At 38.4% G+C, this 9,215-nt stretch overlaps 1 long non-coding RNA gene across 2 annotated transcripts; it reads right to left on the bottom strand.

The window, feature by feature from the left end:
* Window positions 1-707: 707 nt before the first annotated feature.
* LOC111090288 lies at window positions 708-5,958 on the bottom strand. 2 transcript variants are annotated; one of them, XR_005371082.1, is made up of 4 exons: window positions 5,900-5,933; window positions 4,907-4,951; window positions 2,176-2,296; window positions 708-1,711 (listed from the first exon to the last, which is right to left on the bottom strand). It is a non-coding gene; the product is annotated as an uncharacterized LOC111090288 (long non-coding RNA). The 2 variants fall into 2 exon arrangements; XR_005371083.1 differs by lacking the exon at window positions 4,907-4,951 and having other exon boundaries at window positions 5,900-5,958.
* Window positions 5,959-9,215: the final 3,257 nt, after the last annotated feature.

Here is a 9,215-nt window from a genome sequence, read left to right as displayed (position 1 = left end):
ATGCATCTTTTAAATATTTTTCAGGAGGAACCAAATTGTATTTCCCAATGGTGAGGACCATCTTAATTTTCACTAGCTTTGGGCAACTGGGTAAGAAACTATCTGCAAAGCCTGATAAAATTTAAGTTATTTAGGGGATCCCTGGGTGGCTCAGTGGTTTAGTGCCTGCCTTCGCCCCAGGGCGTGATCCTGGAGTCCTGGGATCAAGTCCGGTGTCGGGCTCCCTGCATGGAGCCTTCTTCTCCCTCTGCCTGTGTCTCAGCCTCTCTCTCTCTCTCTCTCTGTCTCTCATGAATAAATAAATAAAATCTTTTTAAAAAATTTAAGTTATTTGGCCACATGTGTGTGCATGCACGCACTGCAGAGCCCTGAGTCCTGTGCTGGCAGTCGTTCTGTCAGAGAGGTAAAGGGAGAGACAACATTTTCCTCTGTCACCATGTGCACACAAAAGGAGTCTCCATCTGCTCTTGGGACTCTTCTTTACGGGGGTCTGTCAGGCTGTTTCAGTTTTGACTGACTTAAATGACATTATTCTTTTTTTTAATGATTATTAAAAACAACAGCATTCTCAAATCCTTTTCATTATTTTTTCATAAGTTCTAGAATGCAGTCTTCTTGTTGCTGCAGTGTCTGACATCAAAATAACATTTACCCTGAAGCTTTCATCAAATTTTCAGAACATCTTTATTATTTTTAACCCATCGCCAGGGACACCTCCTCTAGTTTGCCATGTTGGGGCAGTACTTCTAAGTGGGGTGGGTTTACCATTTACACTTTCACCCAAGATTGGGACATTCTGCTGGACACAGGCAGATTAAAGAACCAACCTTGACTCTGTGGGATTTAAAGTAAAACAATGTTTTTTCTTGCCTGTTGTCCTTTCCTAACTGGCTAAAAACAGATTAGTGAAGCAAATGTGTCTTTAGTCATCTTGCCTCAGCCATGCTAAGAGCCCATCAAGGTGTCTTCAAATTGCTCACCCTTGTTTGCACAACACGTTTCCCAATTCTCTTTAACTTAGTCCATCCCTTTCCCTAAAGTGTCATCCATTTACTCATTTTCATTCATTAATTCATTTCCATTCGTTCATTCATTCATTCACAGGCATTTAACTGAAAGCCCTCTATATGCTGGGCATGTTTCTTTGTATGAGGGATATAAATCTCCCTATCATCCCTAAATTTCAAGATCTGAAAGTCTAGTGACAGAAAAGATAAACTCTGAAACAATTTTGTACAAGGTGTCAAGAACTCACCTTGATACCTTGAGAGAGCACAGAGCACAGAGGCCAGTACAGCTAACTCTCCCTGGTTGTCTGAAATAGGCATTCTAGGGTGGAGACAACTGTGCCAGGTACATAAAGACCAATAGGAAAAGCAGAAGAGGACACCCAGATGAGGCATGCATATGGTTGTATACAGAGAGGGTAAAGTACTCAGGGGAAAAAAATCTAAAATTCCATCTTCTAAAAAATCCCACTCCACATAATACATTTTCTTTAATACAGACCAGTGGTTCTTAATATTATTTTACAGCCTTGACATACCAAGAGATACCATGTACTGTCATCAGTAAAAGTAACTCTGTGATTTGAAGCATATCAGAGTGAATGTGCATCTCTGCAGGGAGAAGAATCATGGTGCATAGTTCAGGAAAATCCCCAGGAGTGACTTCGATGTACTTTGGTGAAGAATCATAGACACAGATGCTCCTAGGCAAGAGTGACCAATATGTCTTATCTTTCCTTAGTAAAATTTATACTACAAAAAACTGTGATAACATAGAAATAAAAATTTCAAAACAGTAAAAGGAGAAACCTTTCTTTTCAAGAGGGAGAGGAAGAGGGATAGATGGATTTTTATAGTATTTAAAATACACCCCTATAAATAAACAATGTCATTGAAGTTTCTATGAATAGTTATTTTTTTAAAAAAATTACCTCCAAAGCTCTTCTGTTGGATAGGAGAATGGTTCTTAAAAATTGTGGCATGAACAACGGGGATTAGAAATCTCTTAAGGTAAATTATTATAATTCTAATAAAATAATGGATAAGGTAGAAACAATATTCCAGAGGATTTGGCTTGGTATCATTCTCACTTGAAGTAAAGATTCTCTCTCATTAGCTTCAAGTCAGTATAGAAAAAAAATCACATCTGCCCCAGGAGATTCATTACCATATGGAAGAGTTGGGGCAGAGGGAACAGTCAGAGTAGGATGGATAAAGATGTTCCAAAATATGAAGGTCTCTGGAACAGTCCTTTTTTATGTTGTCTCGTAGCACGATGAGTGTAGGAGCTACAAAGTGATCAAACGGTAAATTTAGAACCAATAAAAAGGAGACACTTCACAGGGCATGTAGCTTGCTTGTGGGAATTTCTGACATGGAAGGTCAAGGAATTAAATACTGGAGTTGGATTTATACTAGAGCTGACTGTTTTTATGGCCAATACAACATTTATTGGTATGCTAGGATAAAGTTAATCAAGTCTTGTGCTTCATGGTGGGGAAGCAAAGATTACCTCTTGAGAGTAAGGAAGGGATCTCTCCCCCAACACCACAGTACACACACTCACACAATCATTTAGTTTTCTCTCCTCACAGAGGTTATTAGAAGTTCAGGTAAGATGTGATGAGACCACGGACTCAAGAAAAAATGGATATCACTGTGAAGTTGTCACATTTTCTGGGGTTTACTGTGCAAGCTTATATATATATTTATACTATAAATACTATAAATAAAAATATATATAAAAACAAATTTACATACATATTTAAACAATTTTTCACGAGGCAGAATATAAACCTTTAATTCTATCCTTAATTCTTTGTGGACAATATCCCAAGTTCTCTGATTCCTTTTTCTTCTTTAAATTTGGCTTTCATAAATTGTAGGGGTGAGGATTAAGCAAAGATTTAGAATCTATTATTCTTTTTTTAGGAAAAGATTTCATTTATTCATGAGAGACACACAGAGGCAGAGACATAGGCAGAGGGAGAAGCAGTCTCCCTGTAAGGAACCCAATGTGGGACTCGATTCCAGGACCATGGGATCACGATGTGAGCCAAAGGCAGATGTTCAGCCACTGAGCCACTCAGGTGCCCAGAATCTATTATTCTTGAAGTGTATTCTATAGTCTAGTTCTCAATTGTTAATGATCATTTTAGTATTTACTATTTTTTTTTCTAAAGTAAGCTCTATGCCCAATGTGAGGCTTGAACCCATGACCCTGAGGTCAAGAGTTGCATGCTCTACTGACTGAACCAGTTGGGCATCCCTTTTAATGACCAAACTCAGAAGTAGAGGACATATTAGTGTGATGTCAAGCTGACAATCAGCAATACCTATAGGTCCCCATTTGGGGAAAGCAATTTATAGTTGTGACTTTCACAAAGAGATTAAAATGTATCATCAAATGGTTAATTACTGATTAGTCTGAGACCAATGTTTCAGAGCTTGAGTTAACTAGATTAGAGATAGTGGAAGGTTAAAGAGGTATAGGGCAGCCCCTAATGAACAGGTTAATGTCATGAAAAAATAACCAGGGTTCAAATCCTGGCTCTGCTAATTAGTCTCCGTGTGACCTTGACCGATCATTTACCTTCACTTGACCACAGCATTTTTCTCTATAAATTGGGGATAGTGAAAGCTAACTTGCAGTGTTGTGCTAAAGATTAGACTTAATGAAGGTTTCTTAATAGGTGCAGTTTTGTCTCCAAGGGAGGATTTGATATTGTCTGGAGACATTCTTGAGTGTCACTAACTGGGGAAGGAGGTACAACCAGCATCTGATGGGTAGAATCAAGGGAAGGTACTAAACATAATACAATGTGCAGGACAGCCTCCTACCCACTGTACCAAAGAATTAGCTAGCCAAATGTCAATGAAACTGTTTGAGAAAGCCTGGACTTAATCCGTATCTAGTGACTAGAATCGTATTTGGTGGGGAAAAAAGAATGTTGACTGTAATATAGGTGGAATTGTGTTTTCTTAAATTTATATATTGAAGCCCTAGCCCCTTGTACCCTTGAATGTAACTCTATTTGAAGATAACGTCTTTAAAGAGGTGACAAAATTAAAATGAGGTCTTTAGGGTAGCCCCTGACCTGATATGACTAGAGATTAGAACAGAGAGTAGTCACCAGGGGCATTTGTTCACAAAGATCAAACATGTGAAGACATAATGTGAGACTGGCCATCTGCAGGCCATGGAGAGAGGCTGTGGAGAGAGGGCTCAGAAGAAACCAACCCTATCGACACTTTGTTGTTAGACTTCTAGCCTTTAGAACCATAAGAAAATTGAGTCTATTTTGCTATGGCAGGTAGCCCCCTTAGACAAACACACTAACAACTATTATTATTATTATTATTATTATTATTAGGTAAGTACTGGTTTTGAAAGAAAAAAATTACCACAAAACTCAGAAGTAAAATACTAACTCCAAATTTATATTCCAATAGCTTGTACCCCTGTAAGAAAATGAGTACCTTGAGATAGCACAAATTAAAAAATAGAAATGCCTAGCCCATGGATGTGACAAACCTTACCATGAGCAGGGATGCCAGCAGTAAGACTTTACCCTCACAGAATCTACACATGTCATTCTGAATAGTTACTTATATTACTTGGGCCCAAACTGACCAGCATCCCACATTGTGAAGCTTATAGCTAAGTGTCTGCTGATGTCACAGAATCCTGAGTGAAATCTGCATAGGGCCCAAAGCCAGCAAATAAATATTCTTTTTAAAAGCTGATTTTCTGGTCCCACACACTGTGTGGGGCCCCAATTCTGAAGTGCCTGGCTGGGCATCTACTGAGTCTGAGGATTCTTTGTGTGTGGCCATTGTAAAGCTTCCCCACCCCCATCAAAACCAGACCCTTTCGTGCTCTTATTCCTAGCTCATACCTTCATATAAAATGGTAAGGTCTTATTCCTCTGATGATGAGAAGCCTAGAAAGACACCAAGACAAAGAGTGTTTCTCCTGAGGCCTAGAACAAAAGTTGCTTGATCAATGTTTCCCTGAGCACTCCCTTCAGATCTTCTCTTGACTCACTCCTTTTTTTTTTTTTAAAGATTTTATTTATTTATTCATAAGAGACATAGAGAGAGAAGCAGAGTAATAGGCAGAGGGGAAAGTAGGCTTGCTGCAGGAAGCCCAATGTGAGACTCCATCCGGGGACTCTGGGATCCCGCCCTGATCTCAAGGCGGATGCTCAACTACTGAGCCACCCAGAGTCCCAACTCATTCTTTTTGAAAGTTAATCTCAGACATCAGGTATCAGGGAAGGGAGGGAGACGTCCTAACAATGAGTGAACATTAGGTGATGTTTTTGAGGATGAAGCATTGCTGCTGTCACCATGTGCTTGTACTCAATTAGAAGGAAATGATCATTACATTAAACCATGGTTCAGGAGGAGAGCATAATACTCATACAGATCTCACTCCCATTTACTGGAGACGATGAATAGAGACCATTAGGGACAATACAAAGGCTAACTATACAGAAATTTATGAGAAGTTAAAAAGGCATCACTTTTGGTAGGCACACAGAACATTCATATTCATATTGAAAGTAGACTCTTTTTAAAAAGTTTGGAAAAGGCAGCAATTTGTTCTTGGAGGGACAGCCTAGCTTGGAAGGTGGACTGAATTTCAGCCCCAGAAATCTCCTCCAGGTGTCCTTGTGCAGTGAATCAGAATGCTGGAATAGTTTATATCCAAGGTTGCTTACGACTGTAGCATTATTGGTTTATTATTGAAGAAACTGAGGTCTAGAGAAGTAAAATGATGTACCGACTTGAACAACTAATTAGTCATGCAAAGGGTCTTGGGATGCAAGTGATCTGATTGCCAAGACATGGCTCTTTCCACTCTACCATATGAGGAAAGCACTTACCTTGGAGGATCTTCCCAAGGAGAATGAAGAGATAAGAAACCACCAGAATTACACATCCATTCTAGAACATTCATTCTCTTTGTTTTCATCCTCCTAATTATATTTCCCTTTCTCTTGGACCCTCATGTGCCCCACTCCTCGACTCTAGTGTATTCATGAAGATTGGATTACAGCCAGGAAATATTTTCAAGACAAAGTGTAAATTACCATCTAGGTTTTATTTAAGACTAAAATATTTAGTTCCAGTCTTTACCAAATCTAGCAACTCTAAAATTTTCTTTTAATAAAAAAACACTAATAAATTATATAGAAGCAATAACAAGATTGAATGAGATTTTTTTAAAAGAGATAGAGGAATGAGATGCTAGAATTGGACAACAGATTTTGATAATTATGAAAATAGATAAATATATCAAGTAGGAATTTTAAAAAAGGGAAACATTTCAGGTCACATACACAAATCCTGGTCCAAAGCTGGTCTCCTTATTATTTATGATCTTGGACAAACTACTGAGTCTGTCTAAACCTTGGTTTCTTCAACACTAAAATAAGAAAATTATATTTAGCTAACTGAGTTCTTGCAAAAATTGGTGAAAATTTATGTAAGTCACTTAGCATGGTCAAAGGTACAATATCATACCATGTTTCATTATTGAACATTGCTTTATTGTGCTTTGCAGATATTGTGTTTTTTTTATAAATTGAAGGTTCGTGGCAACCATTCATTGAACAAGTTTATGGAAGTTATTTTTTTCAACAGCATTTACTCACTTTGTGTCTGTTATATTTTGGTAATTCTTGCAATATTTCCAACCTTTTTCATTACTATTATTTTATTCTGGTGATCTGTGATCAGTGATTACAACTCACCGAAAGTTCTGATGATGGTTAGCATTTTTTAGCCATAGAATACTTTTTAATTAAGGTATACATGTTTTTATATGTATTGTATACATACTGTATACATATTTATACTATTGCACACTTAATAAAGTACATTATAAGATACATATAAATTTTATATGCACTGGGAAACCAAAAAATTCATTCAACACTCACTTTATTGTGATATTCACCTTATTGCAGTGGTTGGGAACCAAACCCACAATATCTGAGATGTGCCCATATTAAGTAGTGAGGTCAATTGCAAAACTGGCCCCTTTTTGTGTCTACTCCTTTTCAAAGTAACTTTTCAGCAACTTTTATCAATCCATGGAGTCTAATTCCCTACTGGAGGAATGGAGCTTCATCCTGTGACTTGCTTTGGGTTAATAAAAACTGCACCGTTCTGAGTCAAAGCCTTCTCTTTTTTCTCTTGAACCCTTGTGACCACATATAAACATACCTGGGCTAGCCTCCTGGAAGATGAAAGCAACGTCACTCAGTTGTCACCATCCTTCTAGCCAATAGCCAGACAACCCCAGCAGCAGTGCTGCCTAGCTGGCATGCATTTGACTGCACAGAAAGCCACGTGATAAAGCAGCTTCAATTTCCAACCTGGGCATGTGAACCAAGAAAATGCATGTTGCTTTAAACCACTGCATTTCAGGAGTATCTATTATTCTGCAATAATAAACCAGTCCAGGTAGTATTTTTATTAGAGTGTGTAAGTCATCAAGGATATTACTGTAAATTTAAGCAACTTCAGGCTTCCTAAATTTCTTATACATACAAAAGAGATCTGCAGAGTTTTCTTTCCCAGAGTACAGCAGCATCCTCATGCAAAATTTTTAATTTGGCTCTGAAAACATTGGTTTTGTCCAAAACATCAGGAAGAAATTTTAGTACATGACTACGGCAAAGAGCAGGTACAAATGATAACAAAATAGACCAGAAGCTCATGTTTTCTTGCAAAAACAGTTCTTTTAAAAAGAATTTTAAATAGGGTCTGAAGGAGTAGGGAATTTTTTTTAGCATTCAGATATTAGTTACATGCTCACATTCTCTCTCTCTCCCTCTCTCTTTCACTCTCTCTCTCTCACACACACACACATACACACACACACACTCTCTCTATCTTTCTCTCTCCCTTGCAACAGCTTTTCCAAGGGCAATAAGTAGATGATTGTACTCTTTACCCTTCTCCAGAAAACAGTATCAGCCTCAGGCCACCCATTGTCCCAAAAATGTTTCTTGTTTGGTCCTCCTGTCAGGAACCAGCTCATTTCTACCACCCCATGTCTTCAGATACATTCTGACAGGGTATAGCTTGGCCCCCGTCTCAGAATGAGGCTCCACGTGGAAGCTGTGCTGGGGTCCCCATGCCAGATGTCTACCTAATGGGCAAACTGGGTATGGTTTGCAAACAGACAGAGGATGGGGACTCTTGAAGACAGTTTGCTTTGGCTCTCGCTGGGAACCAAGGGTCCAGACATTCACACAGGATTGAAAAATCAGGTCACATGTGATGGGAACTTGAACAGAAGCAACTGTTGCTTTTTATATCTGTGTTTATAGTTTTTTTTCTGTAGAAATAGCTTTTCAAGAGCAGCAGGCATGGGGAAGTTTGGCAGAAGAGAAAGTTTCTTATTTCTTTTCAGCAAATTGCTCTTGGATAGATCTTTGGCTGGGTGCCAGACCAAAGGCACCTGTCCATTTCACCTTTGGTTTTGATAGAGAAATTGAGTTATGGAAGACCACGTGGCACTCTATATCATTTCAAACTCAAATCCAAGTAATCCATGTGAGAGAAATCAAAGAGAACAATTTTTCTCCCGTTATACTGCCTCATCATGACGTCACTAAAATAATTACATTTATTAGGAGGGGGCAAAATAGAAAAGATCAGGGAATTAAAACATTTTAGGCATTGACTAGGTCTTAAACATCGTAGCATTTTATAGGGAGAGAAACTGAGGTCCAAAGAGTTGAAACTATCAGGCAAATATCTTCCTTTGGAAAAGCAGGTGAATTTAGAGATCTGGGGTTGGACAAAGTTAATTATGCAAATTGGAACACAGCAGATTAATTTCTCAACTAATTTCTTGGAGGAATTGGCAAATGCATATCCTGAGTTGCAGAAATAACATCTCAATTTTCTCTCCTCACCAACTTTTTATTTCAAGCAACACCCGAGGATTCTAAATATTCAAGATCTAATTCTAAGTTAACTAATAGTCTGTGAATTGTTGGAGCCAAACCTCCACCCAGGAAAGTGAATTCTACGTGTGTGTGTGTGTGTGCGTGTGTGTGTGTGTGTGTGTGACTAGTCTCTGCTCTCAGGCTCCAACGGTGAATATCTTCAATTATTAGAAAGATGAACTAATCTACAATGTCTAATATTATCCTTTCTCAAAAAGCTCCACAAGGCTATGTG

This window comes from Canis lupus, chromosome 16 (genome assembly GCF_011100685.1).
Source record: "Canis lupus familiaris isolate Mischka breed German Shepherd chromosome 16, alternate assembly UU_Cfam_GSD_1.0, whole genome shotgun sequence".
NCBI lineage: Eukaryota > Metazoa > Chordata > Mammalia > Carnivora > Canidae > Canis > Canis lupus.
Note: the sequence above shows the minus strand (reverse complement) of the source record. Positions and strands in the feature narration are given on the sequence as shown.